This window comes from Euprymna scolopes, chromosome 11 (assembly GCF_053919585.1).
Source record: "Euprymna scolopes isolate OS-2025 chromosome 11, ASM5391958v1, whole genome shotgun sequence".
Lineage (NCBI taxonomy): Eukaryota > Metazoa > Mollusca > Cephalopoda > Sepiida > Sepiolidae > Euprymna > Euprymna scolopes.
Genome location: NC_136492.1, coordinates 106,852,509 through 106,870,008, shown reverse-complemented (window position 1 = coordinate 106,870,008; position 17,500 = coordinate 106,852,509). Strand labels below are relative to the sequence as shown.

Here is a 17,500-nt window from a genome sequence, read left to right as displayed (position 1 = left end):
GAGGATGAAATTTGACCAAATTATATAACAGCAAGAGTTTCTTCTAGGGGGAAAAAGAAATTAAAATTTTGGGTCTAAAAATGATGCAATAACGAAAATGCAACGAAAGCGTTTTATTCATAAATCGAGCGTACTTTTTTCTTTTCTTCTCTTTCTTCTCGTTGTGGAAAAAGAAAAAGAAAACATTCCTTCTTTTTCTCTTTTTTGTGCTTTTGGAAGCAAAACACAACAAACAAACAAAACGTTTCTTAGTAAACAAAGAACAAACAAACTTTACATAATACAAAACACCTTGTATCAGAGATACGTTCTCGACAATCAGTCGAACAGTAACCGTGTTCCTATTTACTTGCCGCACCACGAGGGCAAAGTTAGATACAAAATCAGTTTTTAAGGTGGAGAAAATCCAACTCCCCAAAAAGGGGCACTTTAGGTTGGAACAAAAATAAAATTTGCCTCAATCTAGAAGGATTTCTCCTTCACTGACTGAGGATAATATACTAAGTGTAGCATCAGAACAGATACTACTCTTTGTTCCTAGCCAAAAGGCCAAGTAGGTCGGGCTGAGGTATGGTTCTGTTCAGTCTCAGGAGATCCACCTGCTTGATGCGCCTCTGTCGGGAATTGCCGACAGGAGTGCTCAGACATTTTTTGTGGGCCAGAGTTCGCTATTCCTAGTGCATCGACTTTTCAAAATCACCCTTGACCTTGTGTCTAATCTCCTGGAAAGAGGATAAAAACATACAAAAACATGTTTTGCGTTATTCATTATTTAATCCTAAGTTCAAATAAAAATGAGGTGCTTCTTCAGAATTACCCCTATATTAAAAAACAAAAATAAAGAAAAATCTGTATGACGTACATACCTGTGACAAAACGAGAATATCATATTCCAAAAATTACGTAAATTGATCAATTAATTTTCTATAAAGTATTCAGTTGTAAGTTACACTCTTTTAGAGGTTGAAGGTTCAATCCACAGTGCGGGTGACTCTCAAAATACCTTTGCAAATTACTTAGGAATTCAACACAGTCATGGTTGACAGAACAAGAGCATGCTGCCCCCGGTGGATTAAATAAAGGGTTACGTTCAAAATTCCATGTAGATTTCCGAGTTCAAAAGAAGAATTCCCTAGTTCAACAAAATACATCCAGAGAAGTTCAGAAGATCAGAGATTACATCGACCGAAAAATTGTGAAAATAACACTCAAGATGAGAACAGTAGTCCATATAATACGAATAATCAATCTTCATCTAAAAAAATCAGAAACAGAATCATGATTTTAGTAAAGAAAAAAAAAAAAGAATAATACTTTTGATGTAAAAATTGTTATGGCTCATGGAGGCTATACAAATGAAATGAATGACTTATGCTTTTTCATTAGTTTCTGTTGCATGGGTAAACTACTGTGCTCGAGTGGTGACTTAGGCATCGTTTCTGATGGTGCTTAAACATCAAAGCAAAGACATGACCAGAGGGTATGGTTTCAAAGAGTGAATGTTTTGCACTCCAATTATAAATAAATAAATACCCCCCCTCCACACACAAAGAACACTTCTTTTTATTAATCCAAAAATTTAAATACAAAAGACACTTACAAACAAGAAAACAATATCACTCTTTCTGTTAAATAAATTAAAAAAAAGAAAAAAAAAAGAAACAAAATCAAACAATTGAACAAAAACAACCCCTACCATTCTCATCCAGTGTGTTATTCTCACAATGTTTTGGCCAATGTAACCATCGACGTTCTTCAGGTGTATCTTTATCGAACTCAGGAATCATTCTGTCAAACTTGGAAGTCTGTATAGAATTTTCAGTTTATTTGATCCATGAGGGTAGGATGCTCTTGTTCCGTCAACCATGACCTGTTAGAGGTCTTAACTAATTCGCAATTGTATTTTTAGTATTGCCTGCACCGTGGATTGAATTGATTCGTGGCATAACGGATCAAGTGATAAGTAAAATGCATTTCTAAATGACACTTTACTGGAGGTTGAAGGTTTAATCCTCAGTGCGGCATGGCTGATAGAGCAAGTGCATCAGCAAATGCAACTTGAGCCTAAGCACGGCGACAGCGTATACACATTGTTAACTGAAGATTCTCATACACAAGTTAGTACATAGACTCACTCACTAACAAAATAGGCATGCTAATATACACACACACACATCACCATACCTATCTCATTCATACACTCATAAATGCATGCGATTCCAGCGAAAATAAACACATGCACTTTTTTCTTTACAAATAAAACACCTTCTTTGACCAGAACATTCCTGTGATATTCTGAACTCTTATTCTTCATTATAGTGTTCATCTTTCAATTTTAAATATTAATAATGCCGTTGATAGTTATATATTTAAAGACGAATAATGGATTTAAAACATTTAAAAGATTTTTAAAAAAATCAATTTTTAATTTGAAACCAATTTCATTTTCTGCTGAATAGTACTCACCAGCAACGGTCTTCCTATGCACGTTTGACTTTATGGTTTAACTAACATCTGAAGAAAAGGAAATTTTCTTCCAAAATATCATATTATATGGAACTTTCATCAAATCGTCCTGATGCAAGTAAGATTGATTGGTGTTCGCGCGTGTATATATATATATATATATATATATATATATATATATATATATATATATATATGTTACAAGAGAATCACCACTTATCAAGGTCTGGCGGCCACTCGAGGATAAGGATTAATTAATGTAAGGTGGTAGTGTAGTAATCATTAATGATGTAAGTTGGGTTGAAGTTGATTATTTAAGGTGACGGTTCAACAAGAACTTGTCTACATTGGTCTTGAAGGCTACCATATTGTAGTTGGCTGCGAAGCAGGTCAGTGTTTCACAAGTGGACAGTTCTGGGAAAGTAGCTTTGTTTGTGGAATCTGCATTTAAATTTTGGCACAGATAGACAGTAGGGAAAATTAGTGAGAGTAGTTGTAGCTAGTCGAGTGTTTTTTTTTAAACTTTGGCAATGGAGGACCATAGATTGGAGTTCAGTCGAGCACTTGCCATGAAAATAATGGTAGAGCAGAGACAAGCTTGCAACATCTCTTCTGTGGAAAAGAGATTGCAGGGAAGAGAAAAGGGCATCACCTATGTTTCAAAGCTGGTTTTGAACTCTATCAAAGCAGGATAGGTGTGCTGAGCATCTCTGACCCAGATGTGTCAACAGTACTAAATTTTAGGGCATACTTGGCTCTTATACAGATAGAGGATTGCATCGGCAGTGAGATACCTACTGGAATGGTAAAATGATTCAACAATTTTTCCAGTGATATTGGCAACAGATTTGATGTATGTGTTCCATTTCAGATCAGGGGTGAAAATCAGTCCCAGAAGCTTGTCAAGAGATGGTGCTTCCCGAAGATGAGAGCCATTTATTTTAATTGGGGTCTGAGTTGGGCAATATTTTTCTCATAATCCCATACATACAGCTCTTTTTCTCTTTCTCGTTTGACCAGCATGCAGTGACCATACATATTTTGGTGTCTCCGTAGGGAAATGAAAAAGGGGGGGACCCCTTCCTCCCACGCAAAGAATTAGCTAAAGTAGCCTTGCCAGATTAAAAGAAGACTATTGCAATTATTTTATTAATGTATAATATTGTAAAATAAATAATCAAGTTTTTTTTTCTACAAACCTGTATTGTGAGTCATTTGTCTCCACCCAAGTAGACATCACAGCCAAAAATCAAGAACTAGTCGACATTACAGCTAGATCGACCGAGGAAACAGTGATGTGAACTGGTCATCAACAAGCAGAAGAAGTCCACACCACTGAGGTATGTTTTATTGTTTTTGGAATACCGTTTGCTAACACTGGTAGAGCCTGGGGTCGTTCGCATGATGAAACCAGTCACTCTCCCTGGCAAACAATCACTTGTTAACACCAGTGAAGCAGAAAAGTCCCAATGGCGGTCAGGTAACACCCCACCAGAAAACGGATGGGTTATAATTTGGTGCCTATCGCTTGATCATGTCTAACACTGTGGAGCTGGTTTCCTCAACCAAGTAACACTCCCCGCCAAAGAAACTTTGTCATACGATTATGATAAAAAGGCTTGGTTTTAGCTGCTTTAAAACAAACCAGCCACCTTTTTCCCCATTGCACCACATGTTCAAGATCAGATGAAAGACAATAAAAAAAATCTTTGTCATTGCTGGCCTTTGACATGTTGCCAAAGATTGTGGTGTCGTCTGAATAAATGTCTATGAATGGTGATTTTGGAGATCATTGGTGAAGATCAGGAAGAGAGTTAGGCCCAGGATGGAACCTTGAGGGACGCCAGCATTGATACTATGAGCTTCTGATTTCTGCCCATCGATAATTACTCTTATAAGCCTATCAGTGTGAAAGGATTTAATAATTGAGAGGACAGAACTGCACGCCTGTGGAACTCTGTTCCGTCTGCCTGCTTCCCACCGGACTACAACTTGGATGTGTTCAAGTCCAATGTTAACAAATTCCTAATGAACCGCCCCCTTAAGTAAACACTTCATCAAATCTCCACACTAACGTAATGTACTTGCAATAACCCTTATCCCTGAGTGGCTTCCGGGCCTTGATAAGTGGTGATCACTGTGTAAAAAAAAAAAAAAAAAAAAATCATTTCCAGCTATTCCGTAGCTGGCAATTTAATGAAGTAGACCTGTGTGATATTACAGTCAGCAAATCAGCTGTAGATCTAGCAGAATGAAAACCATATTGCATGCGAGAAGGCTAATTTGTCTGAGGTGGTTGACCACTTCTCTATTTATTACAGATTCCAGAAACTTACTCATAACACACAGGAGACTGATTGGTCTGCACTGAGAAGCAGGTGACCGGTGTCTGGAATTAATTGCCCCACTTAACTGTATAGAGCGTTTCCTATCTTTATGAGTTTGTTTTCTTAAAGATTATTTGTATTGTATTTTTATCAATTTTAATTATTACTATATATATATATATATATATATATATATATATATATATATATATATATATATATATATATTCAAGCAAATATTATTAAATACAACGGAGACATTTTGTCTTATAATTCTTTTTTTTAATTTTTCAATTTTTCGTATTGTCTTTTTTGTTTCAAAATCAAAAATATTAATAAAGGATCCATACATGTTGCTGTTACGAGCGCTTTCGATTCGTCCATGAATCATCATCAGGTGTTAAAAATACAGGATTGCGAAAATGAGGATTAAAAATGAAAACTAAAATATATATAGTCAGTGATGAGTTAAAATAAAAGTCGATTAAGAATAAAAGTCGATTAAAAATTCGAGTGTTAAAACCAGCAAGTTCGTAGACACCATGTACGAAGTCCATCCAACACGGACTACGCAAGACATTTCAGAACGTTACTGCTTTTTTGAAATGCAATGTCATTTATATTAGGTTGAAGAGTTCTAATGTACGACGCTTCAAGAATCTTTAATTTTTTTACATTATTTTCCCGTTGTATATATATACGTAGCCGAGATTGAACTCACTACATGAGTTTTCAGTGTAATTAAAATCTTGTCAGTAGCTGAATACTTGATGCTTCGCCAGGGCTATCAAGGGTATTCTTTATTGTGACGCCATCACTAGATGAGGTGCCTACCATGGCTTAAGAGAGTTCCACCTACCCCCAGAGAAGTATAGGCCGTGCCAGTTTCTCAACCTGGTATTTTACCTCACAGTACATACAGCGCCTTGCATTCCCAAATGGTCACCCATCTGGTACTGGCCAGGCTCAATGTTGGTTAGCTTCAGCGGTATGGCGTAATTGTGCAATATTTTTAATACAGCACAATCACGTTGAGACTATATATATATATATATATATATATATATATATATATATATATATATTATATATATTATATAATATATATATGTATAATATATATATATATATATATATATATATATAACATATATATATATTGTATTAATATATATTGTATTTATATATGTATTATTTTATATATATTAATATATATTGTATTAATATATATATATATATAGTGCTGAATGAATACCTTTAATTCATGTGTTTTATCTCTTGAATACCTTTAACTTGGTATATGTATATATATATATATATATATATATATATATATATATACATATATATATATGTATATATGCATATGTATATATATGTATATGTATGTATATATGTATATATATGTATATATATATATATGTATATATATATATGTATATATATGTATGTATATGTATACATATATATGTATATATATATGTATATATGTATGTATATGTATACATATATATGTATATATATGTATGTATATGTATGTATATATATATGTATATATATACATATATATACATACATATATATATATATATATATATATATATATATATATTGTATTAATGAAAAAGGTTGGAAACTAGGAAATTGATTCAACCGTTATATATCTTAAGTTGCTTCTGTTCGTATTTATTCTGTATTACTTTCTGCAAATTACTTTTATATACACTATAAACAATGTTTCGTGTATCTTCGTTATTAAAGTATAATTTGAAAATCGAAATACTGAATTTCAAAATAACATGTTGTAATAAACATTATACAAACATTACTTATAACGATAAAGTAGAAAATTAATTCTTAATAAAAATGATTTTTTAATAAAATTCACCAAAATGTGAAGTATTGTTAAAAACATTAACCAGAGAGTTTGAATCGCAACAAGAGGGATAATTATTTTCTGAAAACTTTGAAAATCTTAGGCCAATTCCAAACTGAGTTACTTCCCCTGTTTTTATTCTTTACGTCATGTGTTTCAAATAAATATGGTGAAGCGTTTTTTTTTGTTGTTTTTTTTTTGATAAAAGTTGAAAATTCTTTATTTATTTACGGATTTTTATCTTCAACTTCATAGTTTCTGTTTCACAACGTTTCGGTCAACTATTTCTCTGGCCTTCGTCAAGTGCCACTTGACTCAAGTGGTTGTACAATTGAAACAGCAACTTTGAAGATGAAGATAACAGTTCACAAATAGGTAAATAAATATATAAAATTACTCACCTCAAAAGATTCCAATAATTAAATTTTTTTATTTTATTTAATAATGTAGTAATATTGAACTGATTGCGACATAAGAATTAAGTAGATAATATTGTTTTTTAATAAAAATTGATATTTTTCAACTTCAAAATTTTGCTCTAATAATGAAGAAGCAGCCAATGGTTGAAGCAAATGACATTAAACTATAAAAAAATTATTATCTTGTATAGATTGTTCGAACATGTTTTTCCTCACATACACACACCCACATGTATGCACGCACATATGCACAGACACGTACATATATTCACGTTCACGTATATACACTCCCATTCATGTGCATACACACACACGCTAACGTACACACATGTACGCACACATACGCGTACATGTACGCACACATGGGAAACGTCACTTCCCCTGAAATGAATTCCAGACATGCGCAGTCAGAACGCTGACCCTGGTATAAAAGTCAACAACAAACATTCAACTTCCTCTTTCTTCCCTTTTGCCTTGGTTCGTCAACCAGACAAGTTCGCATCCACAGCTCTTGGCTTGAAGACTTTTCCACGTGGACGACTGCTATCATGCACGCGCGGCTTTGCTGAGGCCAACACTCTCTCTTGAATTCAGAAGGAGTGCTATAACTTTGTACCCTTCTTTCAATGCTCCCCTCCTCCCCCGACTTGAACCTGCTGGACTACTTTGTTGAGTCATATGTCAAGTACATCACCAACATGACCTCCCACAACATCAAAGCCAGTTTGATTGCTGCCATCCACCGAGCTCATGCCAGCGCTTAAGAAAAAGGCATGCTTCCAATTTCGAACCCGTATCAAGGCAGTGATTGAGGCTGAAAGCGGCTACATTGAATTACGTGTAAGCTCTACTACATAATCAAGTTACCTGAATTGATTTTTTCAATAAAAGTTTTAAAATAAAGCTGTCGTATTGTTTTCTTTAGAGCGACAACTTTATCGTTCCACCCAGTATTATGAGTATGAATATACATTTCGATTCAGACATTTTTTTTTTTTTAAGGATGGGCTGGGAGAGGGGATATATTTCTAATACAGGATGAAAGAATTCACAGGCTAACAAGGGTTGAGAACCACTACTATATTCATTCCCTCACACCTCATGAAAATAAACCCATTCCTCCTATGGAATGCATACTGTTACATTTTTGTGAAGCTTATTAATGTAGAAGTGTGATTGAGATCATTTAATTAATAATAATAATAATAATAATAATAATAATAATAATAATAATAATAATAATAATAAGGTTATATTTGCAGTAAGTATATAGAGTAATCCTTTTTAGGGAAATCCAGACCCCCCCTCCTCTTGCCCTGACCCCTTATAAACTGACCCTGTGGCTGTGCCTTTGTGAGATGAAGATAAACACAACAATCAACTCTTTGTGTTTTCTAAAAAAGTAAAGGCCACATAATGCTTAATGGCAATTTCATTGTTAGATTTTTTTTATGGGTAACTGGGGCCAATCTCCATACATTCCCACCTGTCACCAACCTTTATTATTTTTCATCCTCTGTTGAATCGAATGTTAAATTGAATAGATAAGACCAGGGCCTCTTTCTTCTTTCCCTTTATATTAAAAAAAAAAATCTGCTTTTAACGATCTGAGAATAATAGTGTTGTATGTATTTAAATCTATATTTTATCCTGTTTGTCAAAAATTATAGGAACTGTTGACTCAATAAGAAACATCTACTTAAAAAAAAGATTTTTGAATGGTTTTTATGATAATCTGTGGTTGTGTTCATCGGTTAAGATTTTATGAAAGATAATGACACAAAGTCAATCTAGAGCAAGAGTCGGAAACTTTTTGGAGCATGAAGGTTAAAAAGCTATGCTAATTATAGGAGGAGGGACAAATAGCTTTGGCTAACATTATTATGGCAGACAACAATGTTATTAAATATGGAAATAAATTTTATGTGCGTTTAAAGAAAAGTATTAAATATAATATGAAAATAATTAAACTATATAATTTATTTTACTACAGGAATATAAAAAAGAAAGAAAAATTGCATTGAATACGGGTTCTTGGCGTAATTTGTTAAGAGTTATATTATAGGAGAGTAGAATACGATTCGAGTAAGATACAATTAGTAGCTAGATTCTGGTGGAGTTTTTCTTTTTACAAAGTGAAGGATCAATTCAAATAGACTTTATTATTATTCATATCACAGATTTACATGAGCCCACATGTATGAAAATTCCTATGACCGTTGAAGAAAAACAGGATGGGGGTTAAGGACCATTAACTCATATCCTGTTATAAAAGCCGAACCCTTTCATTTGGAAATAACAAGAACTTTCCCAGGTTTTCTTTAGAATTGTATTGTATGTGCGCGCGCGTGTGTGCGCGCACACACACACACACACACACGTGCACACACACACGTGCACACACACACATATGTGTAAGAAATTCGATTTAAACTTTGTAATTAGAATCAACAACAATTTATAATTTGACTAAGAATGTAAGTTGAAAAATTAAAAAAATTATTCCATGGAGTTTCAAAAAAGAAAGTAGTTAGCAAAATAATATTCATAAGCAAGATATAAATTTGCTGGTTAGCACATATTTTATGTTACAGATTTTAAATTGAATTCCTTATATCAATGCTCTATCTCGGATATTGAGCTTTTTCATCTGGTTAGGATTGTCGTATAAATATTAGTATTAAGTTTACAGAATTATTCAATTTGTAAACTTAAAAAAATTATAATTATTATTCAATTTGTAAACTTAAAGAAATTTTTTTAGAATTTTAAAAATTTGAATATGTATATATACATATATAAATACCGTCAGCTACACTTGAGACCAAAACCTATAGCTCTCCAGCATTATTCGTTATCATCTGAGCTAAGTTCATATGCATATAATAACTTCAAAATAACATTAAAGATATGAATGTATATTTGCGTTTTAAGTAACACAGTCGACTCATACCTGCTACGTTTCGATTCTTAATTAAAAAAAAAAAAATTCTTTTTGACCTTTTAACAGTTATTTTTACCGGCTAAAAGCAAAATCAAATTTGTTCCACAGGTCCAAATCCCCTATAAGTCAAATCTGTAGTTCAAAAATTGACAAAGTAGTTTAGTAGAAACTACTCTTCACACACAGACAACCAAAGTCATATATATATAATTTATATATATATGAATTGTCACTTCCTGCACTGATGATTGCGAAAGGATAAAACATGTGTCTGTAAATATAAAATAATTATTATTTATTAGTCGCTATAAAAGTAACAAAACATTATGAGAATCACACTCAAGATGAGAACAGTTGTTCAAATAATAAAAATTATTAATACTGATCTAAAAAACTTAAATTTAAACTTGAAAAAAAAAATTATTACAAGGAAAGCAAGAATTTATAGCTAAATGCAAACATATAAACAAATGCTTCTATCGTAAGTCCAAATTACGTAAAAAAACAAACAAAAAAAACCCTGTAAATAAGATTAAAAACTGTTAATAAGTCAATATGAAAATAAAAAATAAACAAACATTAATCTTAATCTGCTCCAATTTCATCCATCTTGTTTTATATCAAAACACACATGACACTACACTTCTGATGATCAGATAGAAACATGAAACTTCAGCGAGTGGTATATTACTCATTTATAATATAAATCTTACCTGTCTGTTTAAATGTATGTATGTATGTATGTATGTATGTATGTATGCCTAAAACTCTCGACAGATTTTCACGAGATCAGTATCGTTTTGAAGCTCGACCCTTCGGACGACAAATATCGAAAATTTGGCTAAAAACATTAATTTCTTCACCCTCAACTGGACACTTTTCTACAAGGAGGAGTCGCCTTTTTCGCCGACATTTTCGAAAGTCATCTCCTCTTTTCGATTGACTAGCCTTAATTTAAACCTTCACCATTTCCGGTTTAGCGATGGATGCAACAGCAAAGACGTCACGTTTTTTGTTTTTTTTCACATTTTTTTCCTCCTTCACGGTATGGGTTCGAGCTTGCTTGCCTACTACAACTTTTTTTTTTTGGAGGGGGGGGCTTAACACACACTTCCAAACATCCGGGCAATGCTGGGCACCCAGTCTAGTCTATAATATAAATCTCACCTATCTGTTTAAATGTATGTATGTATGTATGTATGTCTAAAATTTTCGATAGAGGTGACGGATTTTCACAAGATTGGTATCATTTTGAAGCTTGACCCTTCAGACGACAAATATCGAACAATTGGCCAAAAACATTAATTTATTCGCCCTCAACTGGGCACTTTTCTACAAGGAGGGGTCGCTTTTTTGCCAATATTTTCCAAAGTTATCCCCTCTTTTCGATTGATGAGCCTTAATTTAAACCTTCGCCACTTCTGATTTGGTGATGGACGCAATGGCAAAGACATCACATTTTTTTCACGTTCTTTTCCTCCTTTGCGGTACGGGTTCGAGCCTTTCTGCCTACTAACACTTTTTTGCTTTTTTTGTTTTGTTTTTTTGCTCACCACACACCTCTAAACACCCGAGCAACATGTAAATAAATATTTTTGTTATCTAAGTTTTTATTTAACAAAACAAATAAATAATAAAACATATTACAAATAATATAAATATATTTGTTGTGTTTATAAAACGTAAATAACTCTAAATTTCTGCATTATTTTAAATATAAGTGAATATAAAACTCTTTGTCCATAACGTTTCAAATATAACACTAAATCAAATATTACCCATATATTAATATGATAGCGTGTGTGTTCTTTTGTATGTCACGCTTACATTCGGGTCGTTTAATTGTTATGTACTTCCATTTCTTGCCATAAATATTTTTATCAAGAATTCTTTATAAATTTTGGTTTCGACTATAGCTGATGGCACGTAAATCATCTATTTTTTTAATAAATAATTTTATCAAGAATTCTTCATAAGTTTTTGTTTCGATTTCAATTATGGCTGAAGGAACTCAGATTATATATATATATATATATATATATATATATATATATATATATATATATATTAGTCTCTGGTGGGGCCTCTCGATGCCATACTAGTGGGTAATTGTTACGGCTTTACCTTATCATGTGCTACAAAAAAAAAAAAAAAAAACTCTTTGTTACTTTTCTCTCTTTGTTTCCCCTCTCTGTCCTGCTCTAAGCAAGTCTGACGACCTAGTCCACAAACTCCAAAACTCCATCATGACAAGTTTCAATAAAAAATACACGATTAAACCCGGATCTGAAACTTCCAACGTAGACCCCCACTACCATGTCTCCTTCTCCAACATCAGGGGTCTACGTTCTAACCTTCCAGCGGTTGAAGCCCAATTACAGCAGACTAAACCAGACCTTTTATTTTTAAGCGAAACTGGAATTGGACAGACTATTTCCCTAAATGAGTTCGTAATTAAAGGATACTCTAACCTAACTTCCAAATATGACCCCCAAGATCGCCATGGGCATGGAATATGTGCCTATATAAAAGATAGCTTTCCATGTGGTAGGGACATCTCCAGAGAAGATCCTAACTTACCCTATATGTGCTTCTGAGTAGCACTAGCTCACACTATGGCATTTATATTTACTCTCTATCACCCCCCATAACAGCGGAGTTACTATCTTTAAAAGCATATCTGAGAAAATTGACCAAGTTCTATCAGCATATCCTTCAGCTAACATTCACGTATGTGGAGACTTCAATGTTCACAATGTGGAATGGTTGACCCACTCAAACAAGACCGATGATGAGGGAAGATTCTGTCATGATTTCTCCATTGCTTATGACCTCACTCAGATTGTTCATGAACCCACCTGTGTGCCCGACAATGACGGCCAGTATGCAAGTCTCCTAGACCTTTTTCTCACAACTTGCCCTGAACTATGTTCAGTTTCCGTTCTGTCTCCTCTTGGATCTTCCGACCACTCAGTTGTATCAATTAAGATACAAATGAAATGTAATAAGTCCTCAGACGTACCTCTCCATCGTATAGTATATCGATACACTATGGCTGACTAGGATAGTTTCCGTACATTTATATCTGATCTTCCTCTGTGTTCCATGTTTAAAAAGGATGTGTCGTCTATAGTAGCAGACCTGACAGAATGGTTAATTGTAGGTATAGACAATTTCATACCCACGAAAAAGTTCCAGCAAAAACCTAAGAGCCAGCCATGGTTTTCTCCAGAATGTGCTGCTGCTATTGCGCACAGAAATCACTTTTTCCACTGCTTCCAACGTAACAGATGTATGGAAACTAAAGCCGCTTTCAGGACTGCCAGCAACCATTGTAAGAAAGTAATAAAGAACGCAAGAGAGTTGTATGCTCAGTCCGTCAAGTCCAAAGTAGCTGAGCAGCGGCTTGGTTCCCACCAGTTTTGGCAAATAGCAAACAGAATCCTGAACAGAAGCGTGTGCTCTATCCCAACTATCATCAATGGACCTGAGGTAATCTCGTCAGCATCAGACAAAGCCAAACTCTTTGCCAAGAACTTTGCAGCCAATTCTACCCTTTGCAACCAAGGCCGCCAACCCCCAATATTTCTTCCTGTATCAGAAAACACACTATGTGATATACAAATATCTGTATGTGATGTTGCCAAGCTAATCAAAACCTTGATTCCAGTAAAGCAACTGGCCCTGATGGTATTCCAATTATAGTACTCCAAAAACTTCAACCAGAACTAGCACCCATACTTACAAAACTGTTTAAACGTTTTCTTAAGGAGAATTGCTTCCCATCACCCTGGAAAATCTCATCAGTATGTCCTGTATTAAAAAATTCAGGTGATCGTTCATCCCCCTCTTGGTACAGGCCAATAAGTCTCCTGTGCGTCATGAGTAAGTTGCTGGAATCTGTGTTAAATACAGAAGTAATCAACCATCTCAGCAAAAATAACCTTCTTAGTGACACACAATTTGGTTTCCATTTTGCTAGATCTACAGCAGATGTGCTTACAGTTATATCCCATAGGATTAGAGAATCTCTCGACAGAGGCAACCTTTCTAGGGCAATTGCTCTTGACATATCAAAGGCCTTTGATAGGGTATGGCATAAAGGTTTACTTCACAAGATCTCCAGCTATGGTATAGCTGGAAATGTCTTCTCAATTATTAAATCATTTCTCTCTGATAGGTTCATAAGAGTAGTAGTTGGTGGGCAAAAATCAAAAGCTCACAGTATTAATGCCGGTGTCCCTCAGGGGTCAATCCTGGGCCCAACTCTTTTCCTGATCTACATTAGTGATCTTCCAAATCACATCCTTACATCATTCATAGACATTTTTGCTGACGACACTACCATCTATGGTAGCACATCTAAGACAGTAAATGACCAAGTTCTCTCCGATTCTCTCTCTTCTGATCTTGATCATGTTGTACAATGGGGAAAGGAGTGGCTGGTTACTTTTAATGCATCTAAAACCAAGCTTCTATCTTTACATCATCAACGTTCTGATCCCCATCTGGCATCAATTAAAATGAATGGCTCTCGTCTTGGGGAGGCGTCAAGTTTTGACAGGCTTCTGGGCTTGACCTTTACTCCTGATCTTAAATGGAATATGTACATCAAATCTGTTGCCAAGGCCGCTGAAAAAATGGTCGGATCCTTCTATCGATCCAGTAGATATCTCACTGCTGATGCAATTCTCTATCTATATAAGAGCCAGATACGTCCAAGGATGGAATACTGTTGCCACATCTGGGCAGGAGCTGCTAGAAAAGACTTGTCCTGCCTTGATAGGGTTCAAAATAGACTTCGTGGCCTGGTGGGAGATGTCCTTTTCTCTTCACTGCAACCTTTATCTCACAGAAGAGATGTTGCGAGTTTGTCTCTGCTTTATCGTTATTTTCATGGAAAGTGTTCGACTGAGCTTCAATCTATGGTCCCTCCTCGCCAAACTTTCACAAGAAACACTAGACTAGCTGAAAACATTATCAATAATTTTCCACACTCTTTATCTGTGCCTAAACCTAAACATAGATTCCATGATCAAAGCTTCTTTCTTAGAACTGCACGCCTGTGGAATTGTCTTCCATTTTCCTGCTTTCCAGCTGTCTATAATATGGTTGTCTTCAAGTCCAACGTGAACAAGTTTCTGATGAGCCGTTCCACTTAAGTTAACAAATTTACCGAACTTCCATTACTATCGATTACTATATTGTCCTTTTGACTACTCTACACTCTTTAACCCTTATCCTTGAGTGGCCTATCGGCCTTGATAAGTGGTGACGCCTATGTAAAAAAAAAAAAAAATATATATTCATAAGTTTTAATTTCGGTTTCGATTCAAGCTAATGCACCCAAGTCATATGGATATATTTTTTAATTTTTGTAATCGCAACTTTATAATATATAAAAATCGATAGAACATTAACTCTATAATAATACAGACGAAATCTGCAAGAATTAAAATATCATATTTAAGCGTACTTTACAATCGAGCTCTACCGGGCGTTCATTGCAGTTTTAATAAAAAAGCTACAATAATATAAAAGCGTTTCCATTTACACTGAACATCTACAAAATGGCAACATCAATATATTACATATGAATGAGTCCCCTGTGGAATTTTCACAGGTCCCGCTAGTTAATAATAATTTAGATAGAAAAAACAATAACGTAATTGTATGCACAAATGAGTATACTTCTTTTTTTGTAACGTTTCATGTTTCAAGAAAGAATAAGTAGTTTTAATAATCTAGATTTTTTTTTTACTCTTATTCACCCCAAACAAAGCATATTGCTATCTAGATGTAAGAGACTACTATTTGGGACCACATTCAAAGAGGAACTATGTAGGGAGTTGAGCAGCAAAGTGTCTATTTACATTACATTTAAATTTCTGTGTGCTATGTAATACAGTCAGGGAAGCAGAAACAGTCTAACAGTTCGAGAGAAGAAACTATTAGAAGTTTTTCAGGCATCTTGGGATCTTTACATTGAAGTGGTGGGATTGTGCTGTTTCTCAGGTTTTTCAGAGGTATTTACATTGATGGGGGTACAAGTGCTAAAATTTCGTCAGAGCACATTCTATTAAAGTACTTGTAAAAATAGGTACCAGGCCGCAATATTTGAACGATGGAACAAAAGTTAGAGTTGGGTTTGGAGTGAGAGATCTATTAGATTGGAGACTTTCTTTTTGGACCGTGTCCAAGAGATGTGGTGAATGATAGCTCTGTCTGGTGTATGTAGTTTCTAACATGGTTGAGGGAAATCACCTTCTTTGCAGCAGACTTGGCAATTTCATCGATTAATTAACAACAACGTTTATTTCTGAGTACTTTTCCGCATAAACCGTGATCGTGCTCCTTCTCTCTGACCTCTGTCCTTTCGAACGTCCTCCATGTCTCTATTGTGATCTCGAACATGCTGAACGTGTTCGAAAACGTTCTGAACACAGTCGTCGGTCTGTGCACACACTCTTTAAATAGTCTTTTTCTTCGCACATGGCTTGGCATTTGTATACACGTATCCGCGCTTTGTTATATTAGTGTCGTGCCAAATGAATTGGAAAAAAATAGTTGTTGGAAATTTAACAATTACATTTCGATTCTGGCTTGTTTTGAGCTTGCATTCTAATATGTACTGATGCGTGAGACAGGAATATACTCATGAGGATCAGATTTACCAAAACATTGGATTAAAACGTTCAGATAAATCCTTCTGTAATTATTTATTACTTTTATATCTCTTTCCTCTTTGTTTGTTCCTTCTATTTTCTTTTTTTGCCCCCCCCCCTCCTCACCGCTATCTTTTACTTTCTCTTCCCTTTTCTTCTCTTTATTTCCAATTTCCTTCCACCCTCTTTACTTTCTATTCGTTTTCCTTTTTCTTTTCTTCTTCTTTTCTTTTATTTCCTTTCTCTTTTCATTCCCCTCTTTTTCTTTTCTCTTTCCTTTCACTCTTTTTCCATCCCCAATCCATTATTTTTGCCTTCTCTTTCACCTTCTTTCTCTCTTTCCTTTCTCCATTTCCTTTTTTTCTTTCCGACATGTCTAGTCCTATCGAAACTCTGCATTGGAACTGTTAATTAATTAGTTTTCTCGACTTCAACGTTTGAGTCTCTTCTTAGTTTAGATAATTTTCTCCCAAGGTTAAGGACACGACATTTGATTAGCTTGAAATAATATTTTGTTCTAAGCATTACCTAATGATTTAAAAAAAAATTAAGCGGTTCCATCTGCATACAATATGTGAGCATGTATACATCTCTCTCTCTCTCTCTCTCTCTCTCTCTCTCTCTCTCTCTTTCTCTCCCCCCATATATATATATATATATATATATATATATATATATATATATATGTATATATATATATATATATATATATAAAGAGAAATGTACAAGGTGTTCCAAAAAATGTACAAATTTATTCACACAGTAAATGAAGATAAAACTTTTATTCATGAACATAGAGTGAA

The 17,500-nt window shown here is 34.4% G+C and overlaps 1 protein-coding gene across 2 annotated transcripts in view; it reads left to right on the top strand.

Annotated features, from left to right (window-relative positions):
• Positions 1-17,500, top strand: part of LOC145288042 (L-threonine 3-dehydrogenase, mitochondrial-like) — a 128,675-nt gene that overhangs the window by 4,527 nt on the left and 106,648 nt on the right. Inside the window, exon 1 of one of the 2 annotated variants that reach the window (XM_080136060.1) lies at positions 3,677-3,806. The exons of the other annotated variant lie outside the window; for it this stretch is intronic. The gene's annotated coding sequence lies outside the window, so the exon portion shown is untranslated. Of the gene's footprint in view, positions 1-3,676; positions 3,807-17,500 lie in introns of those variants that run through there. 2 annotated transcript variants of the gene reach the window in all.